The sequence below is a fragment of the Tetrao urogallus genome (genome assembly GCF_951394365.1).
Source record: "Tetrao urogallus genome assembly, chromosome: 1".
Lineage (NCBI taxonomy): Eukaryota > Metazoa > Chordata > Aves > Galliformes > Phasianidae > Tetrao > Tetrao urogallus.
In genome coordinates, this window is record NC_136813.1 from 189,256,819 (window position 1) to 189,284,456 (window position 27,638).

Here is a 27,638-nt window from a genome sequence, read left to right on the forward strand (position 1 = left end):
TGGAGAGCCTGCTCCAGTAATAATAACAACAATAATAATCTTTCCATACATTTCCACACTGTACTGTGTAGCTCTAGCTAAAAATACTAATGATTTCAACAAGTAAGATTCATCAGAACTAAAATGACAACTGATCCAGTGTGGCTCCCTCATCTTAAATAAGGTATTTTTAGAAGTCTAAAATGCTCGCCCATGAACACTGGGCTCAGCTGCCCATCATGTAGAGTCCTTCAAACCTGAAGGTTCAGATTACTCAACAGCCTTTATTCCACTCCCATCCAACTGCGAATTGCAGCCACCAAGTATCACAGCCCTTCATGAGGGGACTTCTCAGTTGCTACTGAGCAGCATGCTGTCTCAGAGCCAATAGTGACTATACTCACACAAAGACAGGACCTTTCTCTGGCTATAGCCCTGCTTTGAACTTCAGGAGAATGAAATGGAAGACACTGAGGTCTCAAGTGAAATACCTCACCTGTACAATTCCCTTTTCTCATGCTGTGGTATCAGGATTTCTATTGTGCTCAATGCAGAGGGGTTCATGGGAATTTGCATAAATGCAACCCACAGCCAAGCTAGTTCTGTACTGACACAACATTCAAATGAGCTTTCAGATTTTCACCTTGTTTTCCTAACTCAAGAAAGTCTAGATTTCATCTTTCTAAACTAGCCAATCATTGCTCATCCTTCTGTATTTGTTTAAAAGCCGAGTATGCATACTATTCACTGATCAGTATTTACCACCTGTGTGTTCAGTGTCACAGGATATGCATCTGTGACACCCTGGCCAAATCCTGTAAGTATCATAGTTAAAAAATGCTTCTAGGTCCCTCTGCATGGCGTCCTTTCCTTCTATTGTACTGACTGCACCACTCAGTTGAGTGTCATAGCAAACTTGCTGATGATGCATGTCATCCAACCCCAAAGTCTTGTAGACATTCAGCCTCATGAAGAGGTCTTGGACTTGTTCTGCTCTTACACTGGGAAGGATTTTGCTCCCCTGATCCCCACAGAATCACAATCACAAGGATTTGACCTGAAGTAAATTAAACTGAAATTAAACTTCAGACTCAAGTAAGATCTAAATACATAAAAATTCTCAAGAAATACTTGTAAGGTATTTCCAGTGAAAAAAAATAAGGAAAGCAAAAATACTGCAAAATACTTTTGACCAAAGAAGGACAAACTTGTGGCTGGAAGAGGATGCACTTTCAAAAATATTTTTCCCTGTATCCGGATTCATCTTTGTTAGCTCAGTAAGAATTATAATAATGGGGTGTGCCTGTGAGACAGATAACTATCTGGAAAACACTGAAGTTATGCTCACACTGTATTGCCAAAGCCCTCGAGATTAATTTTTAACAGGATGCCTGATATTCTTCCCACCCTCAAAATCTCTTCAAACACCCTCTACAGCTTCCTTGCTTGCACTTTTTAGGATATGCTAAGAATATAAGACTGAATCAAGGACATTATCATTAGCTGAGCAGAAAAACCGGTCTCAGGATTTCAGATAAAAGCGTCTTATTCAGGACCAGCTAATGGTAGATCAGTGAAACAAAAGCAGTGGATCTTTCAGGCCTCCTTTAGACTATCTCCTTTGCTCTCATTCTGCCCGAGGTTAGGCTGGGTGATTGCATCTTGCTATCCCCTTTGCTGGTAAACTGCATTCTTCTTCAGTCAATGTTTCTCTTGAAGGAAGATCCCTATGGTTGGTTACCACATGCACTCCCACTTGTTCTGGACAGGGATAGATGGGGAACACTGATATTGTGGTGAGATGGGGAAGGTTCTGTTTTCCCCATGAGCCAAAAATCCTATGCTCAGCACAACAATAGTCGAAGAGCAGCTGGGTCTTTTCCTTTATTAATTTGGAGATGAGATGTTGACAATTATCACCACTATGCCTAGAGAATGAACAGCATGTGGGCTCTCTCTGATCCCTTCACTTGTGTTGGGACAATATTGTAGGAAGAGAAATAGATGACCACAAAAAACAACCACAAAAACTTCCTTGGGAGTGCCCTTTTTAACCAGAACAAGAAAATACCATGTGACTTCATTGTCCTTTATAATTGAAGTTGAAACCATTGGCAACATTATACTTTTGTATACATATTTGTGACATAAAAAGTCTCTCCTATGAATGGTGGTTTGATTAAACATGTAGAGAGAAGGAACAAGTTGCTGATTATATCTTCCTGCTTATCCTATAAAGCTATGACATTAAATCCCAGGGAAAAAGAATGTCTCCTTTGGAAAAGTAGTTGCAAGAAAGAGCAATCAGCTCTTTTCAACATAAACTAAAGGAGATCCTGGTCTCGCTAACATTACTTAACCTGTTGATATTCTGACTCTGGCTCATTTTTGCTTGTTAAGTCTGTGATAAGGGAGGCAGATTTTTTCACCATAAGGTGCAGGAGTGACATCTGTACCCTTTGACATCCAAGGTGCTCATCCAGCATGGCCATTTTCTAGCTCACGTTTTCCATACTGCTGGACTCTTTTCTACTGATTTACTGGAAGAAATTCTAATTTCTGCCATATGTGGAAAGAAAGGAATTCACTGATCAAGTAACAGATTTCTTCATGAAATCACAAGTTAATATTTTACTTATTTCTCCACGTCACATATCTGCCAACAGGTGCAACAGGGGTGAAGACAGCAGCACCTTCACCTTGTGTTATTTATGTAACACTCCAACTTAACCTATCTCTCTTCCTTAAACTGGCCCCCTGATATTCATCTCAGATCCACGCTACAGATGTCCATCTGTGGGTAGATAGGTAAAACCACCTAACAGTGTCTACAGTCTGCATAGGCCTGTCCAAATCACACAGCTACAGAACCCCAAAGCAGCTACCCCACAGCACCATGATACTGTGCCAAGGAGAAAGGGGTAGATTCATGGGTGATTTATTACTTTCTTTTTCTTTTTTTTTTTTCTTTTTTTTTTTTCTTTTTTTTTTTTTTTGTATGAACACATACATATTCGCAGGAATGTGCTGCTGTGCAAGGACATCACTTGCTCTCCATACACAAAGAAGCACCTTGGAGCTGAGTTCCCTGCAGGGCACCTTTCTCATATTGAAGAAAACTTGTCATTTCTCCCAAACAAGGGAGGAAGGAAGAGCTTGTGGTTAATGCAGCAAATGGAGGCTCAGGAAATCTATATTCATATCCTGGTTCTACCACAGACATCCTGTGTGACTTTGGGCAAGTCCCCTAATCACTCTCTCTGCCTCCCTTCCCTCTGTGGATTAAATAGCTCTCAGTCCTAGTGGGATTCAGATCTTAAATGGCCTTATATAACAAGTGAATAGTTATATGTGTGGACCAATCTTTGCTAATTTGTGAGTGATCAGCTAAAAGGACTCAAAGCTTTACTGTTCAGAAATAATATCCATTATCCACATTACAGTAACTTTCACCCCACCAACCGTGTGTTAACTGACATGAAAAGGTAATTCTGAAGTCTTAAATGATAAAAGTCTGTCGTTTGAAATGGGTCTGATATTTTCTTTGCTTTGTGTACATCGCTGGTTTACCAAGGTAGAGACCGGGACAATTTTTGAACTGTGATTTATTTGTGATAAAATTATCCGTGATGAGAAACAAGACCTAAACGAAACTAGTCCCTAATTTATGCTTGCAAGGGTACTTTATTGCTTTAAAAAAGACATCTGGATTAGACTGTCAGCAACTCAGTGTATTCTCTGTACTACAAACTCCTACAGCTGACCGAAACCATGTTTTCACATGTGCTTGTTTCAGAACAATCAAGAGTCGTCTTCTCCATTCAGTTAGTCCCACTTCACCTACTGCAAAAGGGTAGAAGGTGTATTAATCTTCAGTATGGCATTTGATTATTGGAGGTTATTTGAGTCGAGTTGGCTTTATCACACTGTCTACTGATATTTAAAGCAACCTCAGGAGGTACCAAAAACAAAAAGTGGATTTTCATCCAAAGATTTTCCATTAGAAAGTAAAAATGTGACAAACTGGTGCTGTAAAAAAACATAGAGAACAGGTTGACAAGTCCATCAAAACCAGATGTTCTCACTCTTATGAGGTGAAAAAAGGGCTGTAAGGTTTGATTTAAAACATACATTCTGTTCTCATATCCCTTTGAAGCAAACATGTGGGATAATTCGAAGTCTCCCCCTTACACAAACATTGCAAACATTTCCTGTTGGTAACTATAAAAGGACAGTCAAGCTAAGTAAACAATCCTCTTGATAGTTGTGTCTAAGCAGGAAAGCCCTGTATTCTTCACCAATAGTTCCATTGATGACCACAATTGTTCTGGTTATTGTTTGTATTCATCGTAACACTGATTATAGCAAAAGATGAAAACAGGAACTTCCTTAAACTTATGAAATGCTTGCAATAGACTTGGATGTTGCTGGATGCTTGTGTGTTGACTAAAAAAGGAGGAGCCAGTTCATCAGCTTTTGTAGACTACTGTTTTCACCAAAGTAAAGCTAAGTAGCTGAAGGCCTTCATCAAGGCATGCTGTGCTACCCAAGAGTTCAAAATGCCCTAGATTTCTTCATCCACCATTTTCCTGTGTCATGAGTTAATGACAAACTGAGGTTAGACAAAATTAAATAATGAGACCAAAAGAAAATAAGGAGTTCATGGCAGAGTTTGGATAGGACACAGGCTTCCTGTCCCATTGTAAGAGTCCCATAGAAGTGCTCCTGAGGCATTCAGTGTACTCAGCCCACACACAGTCTCCTTTTCTGTATTCTTTTCTTTCATTTATTATTTCTATCATTATTATCTTATTAGTCTACCTGATAAGGAGCCTATACATTTCTTACATATTTACCACAGAGGAAATCCTTAATCAGCCACTGAGATTTAAAGAACCATCTGCCACAATCACTATTAAACATACCGTTCACAGCATTTTCAACTCCTACTACACCACCAGTGGTCAACCTCTTTAACATCATGTGAAGAAACATACCCATGTTGGGTTAGATACTGGAGCTATAGCTTTCAAGTGGATGATGTATGCTAACATCTTTCTCTCCCCAGCAGAACCCTGTAGTTTGTTTCAGATTCTCGATTCTGTGTTCTAATCAGTCCCCAGAACCAAGGCAGACAAACAGTAGATATATCACTTATAATATCACGTCATCCCAAATTCTGGCTGGCTTGCTGTTTGTTCTTTCTTCCCACATGACCAAGATTAAACCACAGATCAAACTTAGAATAGTGAACTTCAAATTGTCCAATCAACCAACTTGCCTTCTTTATCTGACTGGGTTTCCCAAAGCTTAATAATTTTAATACATTGTCTCAGGATAATGCAGTATTTAACAAGATAATGTGTTTTAAAATGCCTCAAATATCTGAAAACATTACTTGGATTAAGAGCAGAAATGTGATATTTTACCATCTGCTAAATTATGCTTGTAATATTTTTGTCTGATGACCCTGAAATTGCATCAATGGCACAGGGAGACACTGCTTGGGAAGAGAAGGATCTTCTGTCATAACTGCAAAAAAAAAAAAAAAAAAAAAAGCAAAAAAAAAAAGCAGTTCAAAATGTAAGGGAATGCTGTAAGAACCAGTAAGTTTTGCTTCCAACTACAAACCTGAAATTATTATGAAAGATGTGTCAGCAAGAAGTCAGGGGGACCATGCTCATTGTTGTCATTTTCTGATGCAATAATCTATATATCCTGAGCTTGAGAAGGGAACCTCAGCTTTCTGGGTGCAGGCTGACACCCATGAATGTAACAGTTTGCTCCTTGCTTACTCTAAGATCTCCATGCCATCTGTAGTTGAGATTCTCAAATTTTCTACACCACTTTTCTAAATCTCTTTTTTACGTCTTCAAATGTCTGTATGTGGACAGGAACCACTTTTCAAGAAAGGTGCTCCAGAAGAGAGCAGACAGCTGAAGGTCAGGGAGATAACTTCCTGAAAGTCTCTTGAATCGGGTGGATGGGGACCAGCCTTCACATTTTTCCTGCCTAAGTCTCAGAGAGTATTACCGTGTTTTTTAAAATATTGACAAGCTCAGAATCAGCATAGTATCTAGTGGAGAGAGGGCAAAAAATATTCTAGTGACCATTCTGTTCAGCTTGCAAAATGATTTGTGTTGCCTGTGTGTGAAAGTTTTTACGTGAAGTTGTTTGGACTTGCTAAAAAAAAGTTGCGTTCTTCTTCCAAATGCATTGGTTTTGTTATCCTGTATGGCCTCAAGGAAATCCCTTGTGATTACTCTTGGTTCTCCGTCTGTAAAAAGCCGATCACAACTCTCCCCTTTTCCATGTGAGTTGCAGATGCCCAGTGTGAGGAGCAATCCCTAACATGTGCAGCAGCTGCACCGCAGAACTCCAAGGGGTCACCCACATCGAAACAGGATCCACCACAAGGAGAAATCCAGGGCATTGTACATCTTGGAAAGGACCCACCCAGCAAACTCCGTGTAACTCAGAAATTGTTGGGAATTTAAACCCCAGCAAATGAACTCAGAACTTTTCAGCCCTCCATCTCTCAGCAAATCTGCAGGACTCAGCTGCCCAGCTTGAACTTTCAGTGCTCACCACTGCAGCTGATGGCTGTTATCCTTCTCCATAAACAACTCACAGTAAAACCAGTGCAGTCAATAGAATAGCCAAGAAATCTTAATGTTTCTCCATCATTTAAGTGTGATTTGCTTCCACTATAAGCCATTCCATCCAGTTAAGTGGCTTGCTGTTACTATTTTGCCCCAAATGACATCACCATTTGGCTTTCTCAGCATACCTCTTTGGCTCTAACCCCCCTTGGCACTTTTCCCTGTAAACAGGGCCTGATTAATGTTGCAGAAGAAGGACTGTGAATCATGTATTCCATTCTCTTATGGGAAGTCAAAATGTCAATTTTTCCTAGTTTTGAGTGCAGAGAATTGGGATATTTAATGCAAAATCCCTAGCAACAACACAGAAACTGCAGTCTGAGCCCACAGCTGCAACCTTCCCAACATACTTTCTGTAACAGCAGCTGATGAATCACCCACCAGAAGACATGCACTTAAAAAAAATGTGAAACAGCATTCACCAATGCTGCCTATTATTACCCAGCCCCAAACACATCACAGGCATAGTCTTTGATAAGGAAAGAGCCCTCACACACACACCCACAAATCTCCGCAAGGCTGTTTAAAGGCTGAATGGAAATAGTCCGACAGTCACAGATGTTCCCTCTTCAATCCTGGGTGGCAGCATTTTATTGCCCACACTACCAATCGCTACTAACATTTCCAGCTGGTGGTGAAAAGTCAACACTTGTTCTGAACTTTTGCTTCACAATCGGAAGGAAATTTAAAACACGGGTTTGCAGAGTGGCTCAGAGACTCCACTGCAGTCTCTTCCCTTTCCTTTTTTTCCAGGACTTTTTTCTCTGCTTCTCAAAACAAGATGACAAATAAAAACTTAAAGCTTAATTTTCAATCAGACTCCGATATGAGTTGTGTGCATAGTAAGGTTGGACAGAATGAGAGAGTTCAAAAAAAGGATGCTGTATAGGAAAGGCTCAGGAAAATGTGTGGAGAGTAACACTATTCTTAAAAAGCACCTTCTTGACAAGTGGTGCAACTTGCTCTTTGACACGTTTTATTTCCTGCTAGTGTTATGACTAACACTGTAACAAATGAACCTGAAAAACAGTCAATAGTTAAGGGAAACAGAGGGCCACTTCTCTGCAGGAAGATAATTTCAATCATATAATGAATTTACCAACTTAACAGGTGTGGATGACCCATTCCTGGAGATTGACAAGAGCATCCAGAATGACTTGGGACAGAGCCCACTGATATGCACTGTAAAGAGAATTCTCCCTAAGAACGAACCTTCTCCTTGAGGAGAAATTAACTGATATCGAATATTAGGTAAGTACATGTGACAAGTGGAGTCATTCATAGATAACAAGGTCAAGAGCTGAAAAGCAATCCATGTTAGCCTCAATACCATCACTGAGTATTTCTTATGCATTATCACTGTTCGTTCAGGATACAACTGTATTGTGTCACGTGCTATAGAAACACACCAAGCATGCCTGACTCAAAGGTATTTCATATGTCCATATGAATGCAGAATATATCAAATGCTTGTTAAGATTTGGGCTGGGATGTAACTTCAGGAAGGTCCTTTTTCTTCTCTGTACATCATTTCTCCTAGCAGAGAAAGCAAAGAGAATTCCTCCCTCTTCTATTCAGTCTCCACCTTCCTGGGAGACTGGAACATCCTGGGTTTATGAAATGCTTATGCAAACCTACTAGAGAGCACACCACATGTGCTGCATTTCATGTGATGGAGAGAGGTGGCCCAGATTTTCATCCTCTCACTGCTGTGGATGTTGGTAGCCCTACAAAGGCCCAGAAGAGAAACAAGACCAATGGAGGGAGCTTCTGAGGCAAGAAGGCAAATCCTAAGTGAATCCTTCCGCTGCACAGAAGTTGGGATTGACTTTGTCCCCAGGAATCAAGGATAGGGTAGGGTGTAAAAGGAGAGGTGGAAGAGGGCAGAAAGATAAGTGCAGAAGTAGAACTGCTGCTCAGCAGCAGCACCCAAAAGAAGGTTGCTTATTTTTACAGCTCTGTGTAAGACAAGCTGTCTGTCTTAGGACACCTGAGATCATCAGTTCCAGTATCTGTGGCTCAGGACTTGAAAAAAGGTTGACTCAGCTTTCTGGATTACTCTTCAAATATGCAGCACATCATAGAACCGGAATCATGGAATGGCTTGCGCTGGAAGGTACCTCAAGGATCATCAAGTTCCAACCCCCTGCCACAATTAGGGCCACCAACCTCCAGATCTGGTACTAGACCAGGCTGCCCAGGGCTCCATCCAACCTGCTCTTGAACACCCCCAAGAACAGAGCATCAACAACCTCTCACATTCCACTCACATGACAGATTGTCCAGTACTAAAGCCAAAACGGATATGAAGCCTTGAAAGGAATGGCCAGAGATGTCTTTTAGAGAAGAGATGAGATCCCTTCCCAGTCCTGCATAATACAGCATCTGCACAACCTCATGCCATTCCCTCTTTAAACTCACCACTCATATATGATCAGGTGAATGAAGCAGACTCAAGAAAGGGTTGATCAGTAATTTATCTTGAGAATCTTCATTCAGCAGCTTTGAGTTAGTCAATGAGATGCCTGTAATGACTGTGGGACCAAACTCAGATAAAGGCTACTGGGATGACTCCAACCATCTCAGAATGGTTAGATCCTGCCAATGCAGCAATCGCTTTTTCCTTATTGCCAGCTTTTAAACAAGGCATTTAAACCTGTTCTACTGGGTAGAATTGAATCCTAGCTTTTCCTTTAGCCTTGCCTCGGGAAATCCACTTTACTACCCTTGCTCCTACTTAGAAAGCCATCCTTTTCTTCTTTTTCTCCTGACCAGCAGCCAGTCCAGATTGGCTACATAGGATTGACATCAAACATTTTTGCATGAGGACACATAACTCTTGGTACTGAGAGCAAATAAAGCCACAGCACAGTGATGTAACTCTCTCTTTTCTCTCTCTTTCTGTAGCTCTCCATTTGCATGACACCCAGAATATGAGAGGCAGAGAGAAATGCAGCCACACTTGAGTGGGCAGAGGTAAGTATCCAGTTGACTCAGCAGCATTCTGCACTAGGGTGGCAGCTGGAGGGATGAGAGAGGGACTTGCCTGACGAAGTAATTTGTTATGTAGATATCTTCACGTGGGGGAAAAAAATAGCTGTAAGGTTTTCTTCAGCAGCTCTGTGTTGATAGAGGTCAATGGAGATACAAAGAGGGCAAAGTAATTATTAAATCATGGTTGCTATGTTCAGTACTTATGCAAGATGGGCCACACACGTCTTAATAGTGGAGACAGTTTGGTATTTATTTATTTATTGTTATTTATACATAAGAAGTGATTTGGGAAACATATGGTTTGGAAGGTATACTATGTAACAGAAAGATAAAACATATTTACCATTGGTTGAAAGGTAAATAGAGCTGAGAGAAACAGAAGGGATGGGTCCATCTCACCTACTCTCCAACCTCCTAAATTCCAGGACAGAGACAATCATTGAAAAAAATGAGACAGCACCAGAAAATGACTCCTCTGATCCACAAGTGATAAATCCTTAATATTCCAGTGCAAGTGCAGTGGTGCCTGTGCTGTGCCAGAGCTAATTGCAAGCAACCAACCAACACAGCCCATCAAAGTGCTGTGGTATAGGTTTTCTGTGATGTGAAATATGCCAGAAAGCACCCCATCCTTTCTCCCAGTCATCCACATCACCATAGCTAATTTGGCTGTAAAAGTGGATGCAGAAGTGAGCAACCAGAAGGAAGGTGAGAAAGGTGCAGGATGTCTCATAGCAGTTCTGGTGCTGATCTGTTATATGGTGGCTGTGTCTTTGCCATGCTTTTTGCCAGCTCTAATATACTGTGGCAATGCCTTTATGAAGCACTATCATGAGTGCTTCCATGACCCAAAGCAACTGGGTCAGTTTTGAGAGTCATTTCTGAGCACTAATTTTAGTGGCAGCAATTTTAATAACCAAGGTATTTTTGAATTGACCTGGAATCAGGGGATGTTTTGCAACCCTCTGGATTGTTTTTGACTATTGGCCGCTAGTAATAAACTATTAGAGAACAAACAGCAAATGGAAAACCCTACAAGTAATTATATAGCTAGATGAATGTTTCACTTCCAATATTGTTGTCTCTGTGAAGATATACAGCTTGAATGTGTTATTGCAAAAAGAAATATGCATTGATCTCTTTACCAGGAAGCAGGTATGACTGCATTATGTAAATATTATTTCATTTACTGTCAACAGTCATAGGCTTATTTTCACTTTGCAAACAGATGACAAACATGCTTGTAGACATACAGCATCAGTCCTAAAGCTGACAAGGATTCCTCATTCTGCAGTCAATTTTTGAAAGTGAAAAGGCCAAATGCAGACTTAGGCTAATGACATTCACTCCAGCAGGAGACAGATGCCAGATTCTCCACATCGGTGTAAATCAGATGTGCTCTATGAACTTCAACAGCCTAAGAAGAGACTGTAAAGCTGCTGACTTCAGAGGTAAGTTTGGACCCCAAGGCTGAAGCACTGAGTGAGTGAGAGCTCTGAATTCCCCCTTGATAGGAACAAATGCAGCTCAGCAGAATTCTACAGAAGTTAAAAACCAGTCAAAATATTGCCTGATACGTCATTTGAAAACTCAGCTAGCTCTGATGTGGTTGTTAACATCAATGAAAAACAGAGGTAAGATCAGAAGACATAGCAAACTGTATAGTTTCCAGCCTGTAGCTCAGAGACCACCATGAAAATGGCTGCAGATCCCTCAGTCAGTCCAGTGCCACCCTCTGGCTTGGTTGGACTTGCTGTGTGAGGATTACTCTAGCTGGGTTCTGATCTCATGAATCCCTAGAGGTTTACTTTGGCACTCGTGTGTTACCAAAGGGAATCATTTTTTAGACCTCTTCCTGCTCTCTACTCCCCACATCTCTTGCAAGGAAAGATAATTTACCCTTCAGGATATTTTTTATTGGGTGGGGATACCCAGCCAAAAAGTGCAGCCAACTCCAGACATAAGACCCTGCAGAATTTGAAAAGTAGAAACACTCCTATCAAATCAACCTTTGTTATCACAGGCTGAGATCTTTCTCTTTTACGAGGGCTACTCTTACAAAATGGGGCAGTCCCTAGGCTCAGCCTTAAACTGTTCAATGAGGCTTGACTGGTTAAAAGGTAACACTGTTCAGACCTGGCTCTGTCTTTTGTAGGTCAGAGAGCAAAAAAAGAAAAAAAGAAAAAAAGAAAGAAAAAAAGAAAGAAAATCAAACATTCTCATATTTTTGCTTACTTGGTTTTGAAATGCCCTACTAGAGCATGATACTAACAACATATGTGGGGTTTTTAAAGACCTAATCTAACTTCCAGGGTGTCCACTTCCCAAAATGTACCTTGTGAAAGAAAATGAGATGATAAGACATACCAGGGTGTTCATCGTGCCAGGATGAAACAAAGAGAGTTAAAAGGAGGGGAGTGGGAGCCAGAGAGAAAGGAGAGTGCTATATCATGGATCTATCATCTTTTATTCTTAACCCTCCAGTATGTGGTACATTTGGCAAAGCCACAAGGACTCTGTGTCTCTGTCTCTGATTGAAAATTCTGCTTGGATATTTGTTTTCGTGGCTATTTTGAGCCATAGCCTGCAAGAGGTGCCAGAAAAAAAAAATCTGGCACAGGCAAAGAAAACCTACATGACACTCCATTCTAATGGGACATATGGACAACAGAGCAGCCACCTCCTGAGGGAAAACAGTGAACTCTATTGACTCCGAACTATAGGGAACTAAAGAATGTGTTTCTGATAGACATCTATTTGAGCCCATTAGGAGACTTTAGTCATCTACATGTGAGAAAGTAGAATTCAGGTTGAATAGGTATTGCAATGGAAAAATTCTGCTTGCAGGAAGATAGATCATGATCTCCTTGTTGGGCTTTGGCATAACCCCTCGACAAGAATTAGTAATAAAGGTTGTGCTCCTTATCTTGACCATATATTCTAGTAGATTAGATACAGTGAAATGTTATTCAAAGCCTCTGATGCCTCATCTGTTTCTTCACTTCCATCATCGCTCATCCCAGAAAAGATGAGCAGACACTAAAGATGTCCATGGTCCTGAGAGGGCTCCAATCTATGCCCAGAGACTCATTTGGAGCACAACAGAAACACTGTACCTACAGAAATATAGATTTTCTTGCCTTAAACAAGCAGTGATTTGTTCATTATAATCTTCACGAATAGGATTTTTCTCACCAGAAAAAGGTCTATATGGTTACAATTTATCTCCCTAGGATTTCTTTAGAGCCTATGGAGAGAAATAGCCGTTCCTGCTCTTCAAGTCTTTAAAGTAAGAAGAAATTAACTCTGCATGTAACTTTTGAAGAGTAGATCTCAAAGTTCCCTGTTTACTCCTATTAAGTTCCCTATTTACTCCTGCTCTCTTGGAACCCAGAAAGGCTTGGAATTTAGAGCTATCACACATGCAGGTGTGATAGCTTTGCTCGGGACTGAGGCAGGAGGTGTTTTAAGAGTATTTATGTTAAAAATGCCAATCTCCAACCCCTCAAAAAATCTAGTCCATATACATATACAGAAATTAATGATATAAATCACCCTCTTATCCATCCTTGAAATATCTACAGTCAATTTTGATCCAATGCCCTTGCTGAGGATATCACTCCAACACGAAGCAGTTAATTATTTTTCCTCTTCCTTTTGCATTCCTTTCTTATTTGTATCAAGAGAACCATGATATGTCATAATCCTTTTACTGAGACCATGGAGGTTTCTCCCATTCTTTTTGATGTCAAGGATGTAGTTTGGAAGAATGCTGATCCCTCCTTTTTCTTGACAGATCTAGCAATTTCTGGTCTGGAAGTGACAAGTACATCATGTACAGTTGGTGTTTGCAAAAGAGAAGGAGAACCTAAAAACAATGAAAGCCTCAAGTCTTTTATGGCCACTTCCAAGACAACGCTGACTAGAGCAAGACCTTTGCACTTTTGCTTTGTAACATGGACTTGTCCAAATCACATGATGGCAGTTGGCAGAGCTCAAGAGCGTCAAGAGGCAGCATAACAATTTTATGATGGAAAGTCCACAGATTGCTGAAGTCCGTGCATTCTGATGTCAGTCTATGTACGCATTCTTTCTTATCACTGAGGTTTATTCCTACCACTACCTTTCTTTACCTTTCTCTACTGCCCATTCTTTTACTTCTTTCCTTCTCTCTCTAGCTCCTTCCCTTCTATCAGCATGCTTGAAAAACATAAATAATAAGTTATTGGAAGATAATGTGTATCACCACACTGTATAGCAATGATTCAGAACAGGTCTTGGGAAAACAGAATGGCTTGATCCCTCAGGGAAGAAAAAGCAAGGAGGAGTCTGAAAGGGATCATTCAGCATTTGAAGCAAAGCCAGCTCACTAGTAACATTTCTCTTTAAAAAAAAAAAAAAAAAACAACTCCTTAAGCCCACTGTGACTTGTGCATACAAACAACAGGATTTGCATTGGCAAACATCACATACTCCTGAATATGGAGCATAGCTAGGTTTGCAAAAGTTTGCAAAGAGTCCAGGTTGGAAAGCAGAAGCCTTGCCCAATAAAAACAGTGAGGAATTCAGCAGGAAGCTTCTCTTCCAGGGCATTGGGTCAATTGTGAAATAAACACTGCTAATGTGGGAAATTTTTACCTGCTATTTCTATACTTTCATGGCAAGGAAATTAGAGCGTACAAACAAACACCTACTCTAGGGCAGGACTTTACTATTTAGATATTTCTAACTTGGTGATGAGGCTGGTACAAAGCAGAGTAATCTGAAGCATATCTGAAGCATATTCACCAAAAGTTAAGACTGCAGATACATAATTTTTTTCTCTCTTCATATATGTAGCATCTTATTGGATGAAAAGTCTGCAATAGACTCAGCGACCAGTTCCTTTTCTTGAAACGTGTCATTTCTGATCCCTTAGTGGCCTCCCATCCCAATCTCACACAGTCTTGCTCCTCACTTCTTTGGACTGTGATAAAATCACACCTTGAGACAACAGAGCCATATGATTCCTAGGCACCAACTCAGCTGGCATCTGTTTCCAGGGCACAGCTAGGGCATACCACTGTTCCCTAGATGCTGCAGGAAGCTGTCCTTGCTTGGGTTATGGTTCATTGATCATAAATTTTAATTATGAGATGAACAGAGTCAAGAGGTTCTAAATGGTCTGTGTTCTTTGCCCCTTAAGAATGTAGGGCTAATGCTAAGCCTAGATGTGGCTTAATATTGTGCTTAGAAAGAGCTGACCTCAAGGCAGAAACTGGTGGACCATAACAGAGCCAGGTCTCCACTGGTTGTGTGCTTGACCTTTTTATTTTACCACCACCACTTTATTCTTCCCTTCTGCAGAGATCTTTGGATTTCAGAAAAAAATCCATCTGAGTTTGCTGAGGCACTGTGGATGTGTCTGGCCTGTTCAGCTGTCTCAAAGAGGTGCTCAGCTTACTGCATGGACAAATACTATAAACAGTGCTGTACTTAATATCCAATTCTTGAATTTAACAATTTCTCTTGCCTGCAATCTGCCATGGGTCTCCTTATTCTCTCTTCAGCCTCGAAGCCCTGGTGCTTCCCCCTCCATTCCTCAAACTCCCCCAGCCTCCCACCTCACTGAGGTTCAATCAGTGCTGCAGAGCCCCCTAGGTACACCCCGCCAGTGATAATCACCACCGTTCTCCAGCTGCTTGTACTGGATTAAGTACTTCAAGGCAGCACTGAAAGCCTGCCTCCACATATCCCATTCCCTCTACTGGGCAGCAATAATCCCTCCCCAGCTTCCAGATCCCCCTATGTCTTGGCTGGGAAGCAGAGAGCTGGAAGCGTGCTACCAGTGCATTAATCATTTCCCAACCATGACTGCAGAAGGGGATTATAATTCCCTTGGTATAGCAAGGTCTCAATATTATCATTTTCTATTCGTCCTAAACCAAAGACATGCTAGTGTGGCTGAACTTTTCTGTTTGTGTGTGTGTGCATATAATGAGAGTACTACAGTGACATCGATTTTGTTTTTAACTGAGAGATATGTGTGCTGAGGTTTCATGTGTTTTTGTGCATATATGCTTGCCTGTGTGTATACATGCACTCAGGTACATACAGCTCTATGGTCAGAATTATATCTATATGCTATTTTTCAACCATAATAATAAAAGTAGTCCTGATTCCTTTCAAGATCTGACCAAGTCCCATTGTTATTGCCTTCCTGTACTCTTTGCATCCAGAGACTGTCAATAGCCTACAGATAGCAGCAGCCTTTCCCCAGTCCCAGGGTAGCTCTGGCACTGGCACCTGTGGTATTTCAAGGAAAGGTCAATAGAGGCACAGACTCATAAGAACAAGATGGTCATTGTGTCCAGACAAAGCTTGAGGTCTATGTTGACTCCAGGAGCTCAGACTGGAGAGAACACAAGCTGTCATCCTTAATTTTAAACACATAAAAGCGAGTCGAAAAGTAAGTAGTTTTGAGGTTTTCTCTGTGACTGACTGAAGGAGAAAAACATTTGTAGACGGAAATCCAATGTCTGCCTGTGCTGGTGTCTAACAAGGCTGGCAGCACCCTCTGAAGATACTCATGTCTCTGTGAATCATAGTCATAGAATGATTAATATTGGAAATGACCACTAACATCATCTAGTTCAACCATCAGCCTATTCCCACCATGCCCACTAACCATGGCCCTCAGTGCCATATCTACCCCTTTCTTGAACACCCCCAGGGACATTGACTTTACCACCTCCCTGGGCAGCCTTTGCTAATGTATTACCACTCTTTTTGACAATAAATATTTCCAAATATTCAACCTGAACTTCCTCTGATACAGCTTAAGTCTGTTATCACTTACACTATAACTGTCACTTGAGAGCAGAGGCCAACCCCCAACTCACCACAGCCTCCTTTCAAGGAGTTGCAGAGAGTGGTAAGGTCTCTCCTGAGCCTCTTCTCCTCCAGTCTGAACAATCTCAGTTCCCTCAGCGTCTCCCCAAAGACCAGTGCTCCAGACCTCACTGCATTGTTGCCCTTCTCTGGAGATGCCCCAAGGCATCAATGTCTTTCATGTAGTGAGGGGTCTAAAACTGAGCCCAGTACTAGAGGTGTAGCCTCACCAGTGCTGAGTACAGAGGGGCGATCCTCTCCCTGGTCCTGCTGACTCTGTGAATATGATGATCCAATGGGATGACACACAAGCATTCCAGGTATCTTCAGTTCCCATTCTGTAGGATGCTAAGAATCTCCAGTTGCCATTTGCAGGATACGCTCAACAACTTCCAAGGCTGAATGCTAAACTCATCTCATTCCTCATGCTGAGCAGAAACTGGGTTGCCAGCCACAACACACCTTGCTGTAGGAGTGTTCCCCATACAGCTTCATCTCTCCTTTCCATTTGAATGCGTCATGTTGTTTTTTTTTTAAATAATGATGCATGTTTTAAACTTCTTTCTTTGCAAAGAAATCCTGAGATGAGCTGGATGTGAACTTACACTTCTGAAGACAGGAGGCAAAGAGAAAGACCCCAAATGTAATTTTACAGCAGTTTCATGGCTTTTAACCCAGTCTTGTAATTTTCAAAAGCTTAGCTTGTGATTTCTAGACCCCTAGGGTGAGCAGCGCTGAAAGTAGGTGTATTCAAGTTCCTCTGGATGTCACAGTTCTGAAGGATGCCCCAAGGAAATGGGAGGGAACAGGTAGGGCACAAACGGAAGGGCAGGATGCAAGTGAGACATGTCTCTTCTCTGCCCTTCTGCCTCCCCATTCAGCCCCACTTCTGGCACAAGTTAACCTCTCTTTTGAGAGGCAAGACTTTTGTTTGAGCTGACCTTCAAGCAGATGTCCCTGGAAAAAGGTAACTCTGGGAAGAAATGTCACAAAACAGAGCCCCACTATTGAAAAGCAGGTCTCTGAAAGGCTGAACAGATGGCTCTGGAGCCTCCCAACTCCATGGTGAGGACGCTTGGCAGCAGAATGAACGCTGAGAAAGAAAAAAAAAAAAGACAAAAAAGAGCTGATTTCATCAGCTGCTCTGTTAGGGCCATGTAACTTTGCCTTGGGTTTCTGCTTTTACCACCTCTTTTCCTGGAAAGCGCAATAGCTCTTTAAACAACCTCCCACAGACAAAGCCCTTTCATAGGCTTACACTCATCAATCAGGAAGCCTATTACCTATATTTCTTTTTTCTCCAGGCCTACTTTTGCCTTGCCAGGGTAATCAGCTGCAAGACACTGTCCTGGACCTCTGCACATGTTTTCTTTTAGAAATCATTCTACAGGAGAGTGTGTGCATCTCTGGAAGTGAGAATGTGCATATGTATCAGTGCAGGTGGAGGCTGATAAAGACACCGCTCCCTTTTTCAAATGGTTAAACATTTACAAGAGACTAGAAGTGTTATTTTCTCCCTCAGCTCCAGGTTTTTTCTGCCACATGAAAAGGCTGCAACATTGCCTTAGGCAGACATATCACGAGGACACAGTGCATGCCAGTAGGATGCATGCGCCTGTGGTTTGCTCTTTCAGGGAGCTGCTTATTCTTCACTGTTCACCTTTCTAGTCTGCTCTGCTACTGGTTTTCTCCATGTCCTTGAGCAAATCTCTTAATATTTACATTTCACCAGTTGATACCTGAAAATTTTCATGCACTTGAGATTTGCTTTGTTTTCTGTTGCAAACGTAGGGAGGGTTGGAAAGTACTCTTGCTACTCTGGTATCATGGAAGAGTTAATTTATTTTTATATTAAGATATAGATGTGGAGGTGAGGCCTCTGAGGCCAGCATAGTTAGTGCAACTAGTGGTTTAGATGAGAGAAAGCAATAATTAGACAGAGGGGGAATCCCATTCTTCGGCTCATCCCTGTTAGGTGAATCATACCTGCAGTCAGGTGGGCAAACCAGCAGCATAGGACTCTGCAGTGTAGGGAGTGCTCCTTTCTCTGATGATGCCCTGTGAATCAGACAATCATAGAGTCATTAAGATTGGAAGGAGCACTAAGACCATTTAGTCCAATCAACCACCCATCCCCACCATGCCCACTAACCATATCCTTCAGTGTCACATCCACCCTTTTCTTGAATGCCATCAGGGATATTGACTGCACCACTTTCCTGGGCAGCCTGTTCCAACACTCCACCACTCTCTCTGAGAAGAAGTTTTTCCTACTATCTAACCTGAACCTAAACTTTAGTCTGAACGTATGGACAGAGCCCCTGTCTTCCCAGCCCATAGCATACAGCGATGCCTCCAGTGCATGAGATCCTCCTATGTGAGCTCCAGTTCAGCGCCAAAATGCTCCCAGTAGAGACTTAATCCCTATCACCAAAAGAACACTCTTGTTGTTGTTTTTTAAGCCTGTGAGACTGCTGTTTGAATGATGTAATGATGTTAAGGGTGAGGCACTGAAGCAGGTTACCCAGAGAGGTGGTGGATGTCCCATTCCTGGAGACACTCAGGTCAGGCTGGACAGGGCTCTGAGTAACCTGATCTAGCTGAAGGTGTCCCTGTTCATTGCAGGAGGATTGGACTATGTGACCATTAAGGGTCCTTTCCAACTCAAACAATTATATGATTCTGTGATTCTATGATTCTATAATTCTTTGTCAAATAGCAACTGGTTGGCTAGCACTACATTTGTTCCATGCAACTTTTCAATGGGACCTTAATATTTTGCCAGAGAAAGCAGAAAAGGAAAAAAAAAAAAAAAAGAAGTCCTCAAAAAGAAGACCAGAGTAATAAATCCCAAAATTACTATCCATAAACTTGTATTTTTAATTACAAATGCACAAAGCGCCCAGAGAGACTGATAATGAATATAAAATATGGTTGTCATTAAAAAAAAATCTCTGTCCCTTTATTTCAATTTACTACACTATAAATCACTGAGCCGCTTTATCAAATATTCTTCCACTTTAATTGTTTTATCTTGCTTTTATGTTAAATTTCAGTAAGTTCTCTGGGCACTAGTCTTCACATTATAGAAAAAAATGTCAGTGGATTGGCCTCAATTAGTACAAAATTAAACATTGATTTAGAGCATTAGCCATATTGAAGTAAGCTCCTGCAATTTAACTGCTTCAGTGAAACCAAGTGAAAGAATAAAGTAAGGAAAAGGAGGCCTTAAGTTGGCTTAGAAAAGTTAGCTGTCTGTCTATTGTCAACTTTTGGAATGAGTTCCCTTCATTTTCAACATAAGAATAATTTTTTAAGTCTTTTGAAAACTCTCACTTTCTGTTATCCCATGCAACACTAAAACTCTAGATGTAATTCTAAATTCCTCAGCCTTGCCTTGGTCCGCTTAAAAATTGCAGATGCTTGTCTGGGCTAGTCCAACCTTTCCCATGAGAAAATATATCAACACAAAGTCTATAAAAGTCTGGGCTCAAACTCCAGTGTTTGCCATGAAGGGCATTACCCTCGTATTGTGAAAAGACAAGAAACTGTCCCTCGTGAGTCATTTTTGTTCTGTAAATAGGAGGGGAATGTTTCTTTTGTGTTTTGTTTAATTCCCTGTTATCGATTGATACCTTCTTGAAAAGGCCGCAAGGGATACTTCATTAGTTAGTGTTACTGATAAAGCACTGCAGTTGTGATTTAGGGATGATCTTGCATGATGTAAATGTACACAATATGGAAAATTACAGAAAGAGGTGTGAAATGTTGTCTGTACTTTGCATTGCTGACATTTGCCCTGGTTTTGGCAGCTAACACAGGGTAACTATTTTTAAATCCCTGACTTGCTCATGTCTCTGAGCTTTTTATCTGGGAAAATACCCACAAGGAGGTCACTGTTGCAGATCTGGTAGTCTGAATCCATACGCTTCTAATGGGCAGACTTCTTGGAGAAAGTGTCAAGGCAAGATCTAGATTTGGAATGTTGCATCCTTCACACGTTCTACCTGCAAAAGCAAGAGATATTCACCAGATCTCAGGAGCATCTATGTTAGCCTCCAGCTGGGCAAATCTTTTTTCTCATGCATTCTGGGTTGGAGGGAATGGTCCATCTTTTAACAATAAACCGGCATCGAGTGGATGGTCAGCAGATCAAATGCTGCTCGTGCAGCACTCAACATCATAGAGCTGGAAAAAGACCTAGAAACGTATGCAAGCATGTGTCACGCTCACCTACCCCTGCACAAATGCACTGAGATAAGCAAGGCCATGAACAAATTCAAACCCATGAGTCTCAGGAAGAGTGGAGAGATTCATTTCAGATAGCTCTCTCCGAATGTTACATACACACCAGGTTTGGACTTTAACCAGCAGTGAAGCACTGACGTGCTTAGTTCCAGGTTCTGCTTTTTTTGAGCCACACAAGTACAACTGTCTGCATCAGGGGAAGGAAAAAAATCTCCACAACATTTACATGGAAGCTTTTGAATTTCAAAGATCGTTTTTTAATAAGGCAAGAATGAGGAAGTCTAAAGATGTGCATATCTGCTTTACAGTTGTTAGCCTAATAAATGCAAATATTTCCAGTAGCAAAAGGTTTTACCCTGCAGTTTTACCTGCTAACATTTCCTTGTTTTGAATTATGTAGATCAGAAATGGAGGAAAAACACAACACTGGTTCTAAGGGTATGGAGCTGTCATCTAATTTTAGCTAAATGTTCTCCAAAGCAGAAAGATGCGTAACTGTGGGATAAACTGTGAGTGAGGTTTTTATTTTTTTAAGGATCTGTTTACAGCTTTCCAGCCAAACTTAGGGAGTGGAAAAAAAAAAAAAAAAAAAAAAAAAAAAAAAAAAAAAAAAACCAGCAGGAAGCAGGAATGTTGAATATTTACAAAATTTAAAAAGATTCATGTGTGAAAAATACTGGGTCTTAACTTCCATAACTACATGGTTTTCAAATATAGGTCACAAAATTTCACTTGAGAGAAAAAAAAATGTGCAATATGCGATATGCTGATTTTATGTTTGAGGTGCTTTAAATTATCCTTGACCACAGTTTTTTAAGGTAGTTAGAGATTTGGGGTGTCTTGGGGTGCCTGCTTGCAAGTTCCTATCTTATATATATATTTTTTTATCAGAATGTGGATTTCAGAAAGGGGGCACTCAAATCTCAAAAATCAAATTAGAGACATCTAAGTTCCATTCTTCCAGAGATTCTGACAATCAGTAATTGTGCTTGGAAATTCAGACCTTTGTATTCCAAATTCCAATAAGTTACTCATACCATTTTATTAATCCAGGAACAGGTCACAACCTGAAAGAAAAACCCTGTAGATGACAATCTTCTTGGTAGTACATAGTAGAAGGATCAAAGTTATATTGCCATCATTTGAAAATAGGTCTGCATTAAAGTCAATTAGATTAAAATTAGTTTGATAAGAGAAAGTTGTTAAGGATGATGGATAGTGGAAATGCTTATGTTTGATAGGTCACTACATCAGGTCTACGGCTGTTGTTGTAGTTGTTATCATAGTTATTGCTGTTGTCATCATCTCTAGCAATTCCAGCCAACATCTGCCAACATTTCATTAGCTGCTTTACGTGTTTATGGCAAGATACAAGATCTACAGAAGGCTGTGTAGACTAATCCCTCTACAGACCAAGAAGTGAGTGGTCCTTATCTCATATAACTTTAGACATTGGTGCATGTCTATTGGTGCATTGGCCAAGGTTCCCTTTATAGATACTGGAGAGATAATATAAATCTACATCTACATGTTTCTTGAACACTTCCAGAGACAGTGGCTCCAGCACCTCTCTGGGCAACCTGTTGCAATTATTTCATCACTCTTTCTGAGAAGAAATTTTTCCTAAAATCCAACTTGAACCTCCTCTGGCACAACTTCAGGCCATCACCACTTACCCTATCACAAGTTAACTGGGCCAACCCCCACCATTCAGATACTTGTAGAGACAACCTGTATTTACTGAGTGTCTCTCTCACCTCAGTGGCTACATAGAGAATCCCAGCCCGTTCTCCTCCATGTTGTAAACTAAACATAAGTGTGATGAATTCTGTGCAGTGCATTAGATTGAAACAAGACAACTGAGAGACACTGTCCCCTTGAGATATATAACACAAGTCATCCTAAAACTTCTTAGCAAAGTCAAGGGTCAACAGTTGAGCACTCAGCCTTAAAATACAGTGTGAACATCACTAGAGGCATTTTAGAGGTATACGATCCATCTAACTATGATATAAAGCTCTTCTATCTACATTGCGTAGCAGCAGGGAGCTCCATGTTGTATTCACCCTCTCAGCCAGCTAGCTGGGGTGACAGCAAATATGAAGACACTGTCACTGCCTTCAGCAAGATTTTCCCACCCATCAACTCTCATGAAGACTTTGTTGCCATAACTCAACCATGATTTTTCACCGACTTCTCTAGGTTGCAACTCATCAGCTCCTTGAGGCAAATCTGTCTTGCCCGTATATAGTTATCCAAGGGTATTAAACAAAATCCCACCCCACGGGAATAATTTACTACTAAACAATATTTTTTCTTTGCCAAAAGAAGTGCCTCAGTATTGCGCATTTTTCAGCCTTCCTATCTCAGCACTTCTGCCTAGAAGAAGTCACATAACTGCAGGAACTAAACAGGTTCTGCACTGTTATTTGTAAAGATGCTGAAACAGTTTGGGAATCTCAGAGATAAAAGCTCTAGAAGTGCAACATATGATGATGCAGTGATACTCATACTTAACACATCAGACAGGAGCTGTAAAGGCCATATATGGCAGTAATTACCACATCCGTGCATATCTAGCAAGAAGAATCTGATATTATAAAAACAAACCTAGAGGACATTACAAATGTATCTCCTAGTGGAGTTTTGTGATCAACAGACAGGTATAATATTTGAATAACTTTCAGAAAGATTTGTTCTTCTGGCAATGCTTGTATTTTCCCTCCTATAACTAAAACTGGTCGTTAAAATAAGGTGTGAGGCAAAAGAAGAACTGACCTTTCAAGATAAAGGAGTTGGAAACTTCTCACTGATGTTAAGGTGATTTAAGAAATGCAAAACAATTATTTCACAAATGCATATGTTAAAACTGTAAATTGATATATCAAAACCACAACCTGAATATAGCAATTTGTCTTTTTTCTTTCTTCCTTCCCCTCCCTGTTATAGTATATTCCACAGCTGCCTTCCAGATAATGTACTGATTGCAACTTTCTTAATTTACGGAGTCTTTAAGTCTAATCTCATGAGCCAGCCTAAAGGGTTTCTTCATCCATTGGAATGCCAGAATAATTGAAATTGTCTTCAGCTGACAGTCAGGCAATAATGAACATTTTGCTTTGCTGATTGCATGTCAAGGCCACATGTACACTGCTAACAGAGCTAATCCTGTGGATCTTGAGCCAGGCTCTCTGGCATGGCATGTGCTTCAGTTTTTTGGTTCCTCTTTCCATGAGTGGAGAGACCAAATGCACTGGTGAGCAACATAGGGTGGCCTACAGAGCATTGCTACTGCAGCTTTTCAGAAGCACTGTAGAGGCAAATGACAGTCTGGGAAAGGTTTTATTTAAAGGTTTCCCTGAAGGGAAAACAGAGAGGGAGGAGGAAATGCACAAGTAGTAAGTCAAAAAAAAAAAAAGGGGCTGGGTGGAAATCTGTGGTATGGCGTGAAAGAGGCTTCTGTGTGAACCCATTCTGAATAAACTCAGACTTACAGCACAACCACACATGGATATTTCCTATTCCAAAGTCAATGACTGAACAACAGAATGTAAAATGCTGTCAAGAACTATGACAGCAAGAAAAAGTATTGCTACTCTGCTGAAGGAATTAGAGCAGCTAATCACGTTGTTTTTCAGTTTGTTGGTTTCCTTTTTTTACCAAACAACCCTGATCATCGCTATTTTGGAGAAACAGAAGCTTCTGGAATGCCCGTTTAGCAGGGTGTGCAAAGTGTATCACAAGGGATCAGCCTTAAGCACACAGCTCATGGTGTAACTAGAAGAAAATGTCACTGACAAAGCATTGTTCTTGACAGCTGTGTACAAATATGAAGAAAATATGCACAAGGGCATGATTCTGTGATGCTGGGTCTACAAACACACACACCTTTCAGCCATGCATAGCAGCACATGCACCTTATCAGGAATGTGCCCCCAATACAGTCATTTCCATAGTAAAGAAGGTGAAGTCTGTGTTTAGGAGACAACCACACCATGCATGGACAACTGGACAAACAGTGCTCCAGGGTTTATGATGACTCATCCCACCAGGAAAATATAGATAAATAAGAGAACAAAACACTATTCTTCCAGCCCAGAGTCCTGTCAGTGACAACCCATTATTCTGAGTAAAGTATAATAAAATTGAAACCTTGTCATTTTCCCCCAGGGAATATTCGATTTCTGAATTTCATAAGCCATGAGTGATTACTTTCATGTGAAGGACCTCAGTGTTTTTTTCTCCCATGAGTCTCTCCTACCATACTCTGAATCAAAGAAAATGATTAATATCCATAAAATCCTACAAGGAATTCCACAGTTTAAGTGACTTTCCCCCATATTTTAGGAGAATTCAGTGGCCTTGTTCTGTGATATCTGACCCTGAACCCACACTGCCATCTTCCCCACATCTTAAAAGTATCAGGTCCTAAGCCACATGTGCCCCGAATATTTCATCCAACAGAAAATAACTTACTGTGATTACATTTTGATCTGATTTTATTTCAGCTATACAGACAGTAGGACAGAAACAGAAAGCTTTGTTAGAGGGGAAAGGAGGAGGAAGGAAAATGCAAAACAGCTCTTGTTGGGAAGAATTAATGTGAAACTTGGGGGCAGCTTAGTTCAGTAGCACAGCTTCTCAACCTGAGCAATCTGGAAGATGGTGCATTTGACAACCAGCCAGCTTTGGCTTTGGCTAACCAAGGAACCAGAGAGCACAAGTCAAAGAACAGTTCAGAAGAGCAGCAGTCCCTGTATAATACATGCAAATATCCAGTAATCCAGGTACAGCCCTGAGAAACCCCACCTGAACTCATGGCTGGCCATGTGTGAAGCAGGAGGCTGGACAGGGACCTCCTGAAGAGCTTTCCAAATTAACTCATCCAGTGATCCCGTGATCCAGGGAGTATCAAGGCAGCCTGCCAAGCCAACATCCTTGGATGCAAGGAGTTCTGTCAGAAAGCTACTGGGGAGCTGTGGGGGGAAACAGGCATTGGCTCTGGGAAAGCCATCACACAAGGCTTCTGTAGATAGGTCAGTCTTTAACTGGGATGTCCTGCAGCCTTCTTGCTAGGGAACAAAAAACCTCTCAAGAAATCTTATACAGAATTCCCTCTTTCTTCAGTGCTTCTGTGAAATCAGCAGTCAGATCCTCCACTTCCATTCAGCTTTAATATCACACTTAATCATATGCTTTCCTCCAGCCAACCGCTCGCCCCAAGCAGCTTCACACAGCTTTGACATTGGATGTTATTCACTCGTCTCTCATCAGTTTGCCAACTCTGTTGCCAGTGTGAACAGCCCACAGCCCACCTCAGCAGGAGCAAACCCAGTCACGTTTTACTTTTTCTACCAGGGGCTTTTTGATTTGGATTGAGAGCTGCAAGTAAGAGAATGCCTACAGAAGTCGACCCCACCAACCCCACCAAGAAATGGCTTCCAATGGGGTCACTGACAGAGAGAGTCTATTCCACTGGCAAGGCAATAACGAGATAAACATGGGCATACAAGCTCCTTAATTCATAGATGAGTTTTTCTGAGACAGAAATTGGGTAAGAATTTTGGCCCTTCAGTTGGGCTGTCTAGTACTCCTCTATGTAACAACACCAAAGTAAGAAGGAAGATGTACAAAGATTTACAAAGGTAAAAGACATCGAGAAATCTCTGCACCTTAGCTGTAGGAGTAAGAGCAAGCAATGAACAGACACTCCTGATGTCCCCATTGGACTCAATTTAACCCAATGAGTGTTTAGAATCTTTTTGTTTTTTCTGGAATGAGACTATGGTTATTATTCAAGGCTGTAAGCCATGACTCTGAACAGCTGGCTGGTCAAAACTGAATAGGATCTCAACAAACAAGATAGGAAACTGTAAACACAAAACTGTCGAGCATGTGTGCTTTTTCTTAATGGATTTGCCTTTCCTTCAGATTTTGATTTGGAAAACTCCATCCAGAAAGATTCATAAAGTGCTGAAGGTCCTTGACATACACTTAAAAGCTCCAGGGCAGATCTTGCAGCTGATATAAATCATTGTCAGCTGCAGCAGCTTCAGTGACCCAGGCCTTGCCTCAGAATACAGAGTTAGTGAGAATAAATCAGTGAATTTATCAGTGTGTCCCCTTCGCTTAAACACAAACACACTTGAACTGATGGATTGGTCCTTTCATATTTCTTCATTATTGTGACTCAATTGCATACATTTGTGCTCTCTCTGCTGTATAATAGATACAAATAATGAATAGCTGTAGGAATGCAAATATAGGTGGCACACTTGTGTGTAGTCATCTATACACACACACAAGCTATCTGCAGCCAGCAGCTCAGTCCTGTGGGTCTGTTGAACCTACATTCCAGTTGAGGATTAGGTTTATTCCAGGGAAATGAGACTACAGTGCGCAATTTCTAATACAATTAAGTATATTCAAGATCACAAAATAATATGATAACCAGATAATATACAAAGAACTCACTTTAATCCAACATGAATGGAGCTATGAATGAAATTAATACACTATCTGAACCCACTGGCTTTGTATTAAAAGCTATACCCTACCAGAAGAAAAAAGAGCAACAACTGAACCTCTGCCCAACATTCTGTGATTATACCTCCACAGGTATATATATACATATACACATAAATGTATATAACAAGTAATGTACAAGGACCACTCTCCAATGAATGTCCAGATAGCCCTCCAAGCAGCAGAAGAGACAGAGAACTCCAACTCAGTTCAAAACTCCTTCTGCATAATGCCATATGGTATGGAATATCCCTTTGGCCAGTTTAAGTCAGCTGTTCTAATTCTGTTCCCTCCCAGCTCCTTGGGCCCTTCACAGTGAGTAGCCTTGGCTCTGTATGATGCTGCTTAGCAGCAACTATA